Source organism: Symphalangus syndactylus, chromosome 4 (genome assembly GCF_028878055.3).
Source record: "Symphalangus syndactylus isolate Jambi chromosome 4, NHGRI_mSymSyn1-v2.1_pri, whole genome shotgun sequence".
NCBI lineage: Eukaryota > Metazoa > Chordata > Mammalia > Primates > Hylobatidae > Symphalangus > Symphalangus syndactylus.
This window is the reverse complement of record NC_072426.2, coordinates 20,938,411-20,940,983: the sequence shown is the minus strand read 5'-3', so window position 1 is coordinate 20,940,983 and position 2,573 is coordinate 20,938,411. Positions and strand designations below refer to the sequence as shown.

Genomic DNA, 2,573 nt, shown 5'->3' with positions numbered 1-2,573 from the left:
TTGTAGTGTCATTTCTATTAAGTATTAATTGCCCACATTTAGTGGGTTGTTTTAGTTTGAGGTTCTCCAAAGTGAATCCTTAGGTAAGCATTTGATTACACATAGTTTATTTGGATAAAGGTGCATTTTGAATGTAGCTACTATAAATGAGTACCTTCATTTTTCTAAGAGATAGTTGGCCGGGCACAGTGGCTCACGCCTGTAATCCCAGCACTTCGGGAGGCTGAGGCGGGCAGATCACGAGGTCAGGAGTTTGAGACCAGCCTGGCCAATATGGTGAAACCCCATCTCTACTAAAAATACAAAAATTAGCCGGGCATGGTGGCATATGCCTGTAGTCCCAGCTACTTGGGAAGCTGAGACAGAAGAATCACTTGAACCAGGGAGGCGGAGGTCGCAGTGAACTGAGATCGCACCGCTACACTCCAGCCTGGGTGACAGAGCGAGACTCTGTCTCAAAAAAAAAAAAAAAAAAAAAGATAGTTTTTTTTTATATATATATATATTTAAAATGTTAAACATATGGAACACTTCATGAATTGGCGTGTCACCCCTCCGCAGAGGCCATGCTAATCTTCTCTGTATCCTTCCAATTTTAATATGCGCCTCGGAAGCAAGCATTATTTTTTTTCTCTTCTTTCCTCTTTCCTCCTTTTTCCCACCTCCTACTTAGTTCTTTAGAAATGCAGTTAAAACCTTTTACCTCTCCTTTACCAGATACTTGCCTACAGGGCAAGTTTATCTAACTATATGCTTAGAAGCTCCAGAACGGTACTCTCCCACCAGGAGATCGCCTCAAGAGACAACAGCCAATTTACGACACAAAATATGCCCACAGTGAAACTCTCTCTCACCTGGAGAATTTTGGCCACTCTTACAACCTAATTTCTGCCCATGAAGGCACCAGTGGTCTCCAGCTTGAGCACCCAGTAGTTAAGGCACTGAAGCAAGTGTGGACTCCAATCTCCCCTGCATACCTTTCATGCAGACTCCTTTTAAAAGGGCCTGCTTTCTACTCGAAAAGCAAAGCAATACTCTTAAAGAAGGATGTCAGTACTGACTCCCCTAAGCTAGCTTGGGCATAAAGAGTCACTTTCTTTATATCAGACCTTGCTCTTATTAACTGGACTCTGCGAGTGGTGAGCAACTGAACCTACATTTCATTTATACTACCACTTTAATCCCAGTGGTAAACTCTGGGAGCCAGAGTAGATACAGGAATTGGTACACCCAGAGGAAGGAATCCAGGGGGGTGTGTACACCAAACCAATGGAATGCTGATAAATGGTTAACAACTGCCTTTCAGGAAACAAACAGTTCACAGCATTTGTGATATCTGCAGTGTAAATAACCTCACCAGGCAGAATTGCAAACTGCTGAGTGATTTCACGTAGCTTGCAAAGTTTCTGAAATTTTAACAATTGGTTCCCTTGAGCTGGTAGGAGCTAGCTCCAGCACAACGCTGAAAACCCAATTAATAGTTATTTGTTGAGGGCTGTTCCTGAAGACTGTTGAGTCTTTGGCACTCGGACCATCTGTGCAGGTGGCAAAAAGTCTCCAGTGACAAGAGAACATCTCCAGGCAAAATAAATACAGGCGCTGGCAGTTGGAAAACTAGCACATGAGGGGAGACATGCAATGTGCAAACAGTATCAGCTGCATGGACTAGTTTCTGGAACAGAATAAAAAATCTATTTTATCCACCTCTGTCTATTACCAGGATGTTTAGTAGGCCTTAACATTTCTTAGGGCTTGTTCTTCATTTGTTATTCTTTTTTAAACATTTCTTAGTTATTTATAGTTTCTTTTTCTTAAGATCTTTATAATTTATACTTTTTTTTATACTTTTTTAAAATTTTTCCTTGTTGTTTTCTTCCTCCATGTGTGCTTGCTTACACATAGTCATTCAGTAGTCAGTATTTACTAGTAATTGATTAATGTCATATCCTAATTCCTAGGGCTCCCCACAAGACTGATGAGCTTGTTTTTCTTTGAAAGAACAATGATTTTTAGGTTATGTAGATCTCCTTGATGGTGTCCAGAAGTTTGATTTGGCTGAGGGATGCAAATATCTTTGATCTTCGGGGGATCCCACCTCCTCTATACCTACTCTATTCATTAAAGCCCCCAGTTATGTTCAAAGGCAGGTCAGATTTGAGAGTTTGTCTCTCCTGCTCCCAAGTTTAGGCCAAATCAGAATAAACCTTTCTTTGCTCCTAAGTGTTGATGTGTCAGTGTTTGTCTTATTTATAGTGCATTGAGTATACAAACCCAAATTTGGGGGTTCAATAACAATCTCATATATGCTATATATTTATTTGTCCACTTAAATCTTTTTATGTTCTGTGGAGAGTTCACTGCTATTTTCTATAAAACTTGTAATCATCCATTCATATTTTAACTTCTAGATAATTCATGGGATTTGATGCTATTGTGAATAGTGTCATTTCTATCACATTATCTAGTTATTGCTGTTATAGAGTTTGCTTGTTGACACTATTGAGCTTTCTATGTACACTGTCAGATTTTAAACTTTGTGGTCCCATGACCCCTTTATAATCTTAACAATTACT

At 39.7% G+C, this 2,573-nt stretch overlaps 1 non-coding gene across 1 annotated transcript; it reads right to left on the bottom strand.

Annotated features, from left to right (window-relative positions):
- Positions 1–516: 516 nt before the first annotated feature.
- Positions 517–619, bottom strand: LOC129481372 (U6 spliceosomal RNA). Its single transcript, XR_008657382.1, has one exon. It is a non-coding gene; the product is annotated as a U6 spliceosomal RNA (small nuclear RNA).
- Between the last annotated feature and the right edge of the window lie 1,954 nt (positions 620–2,573).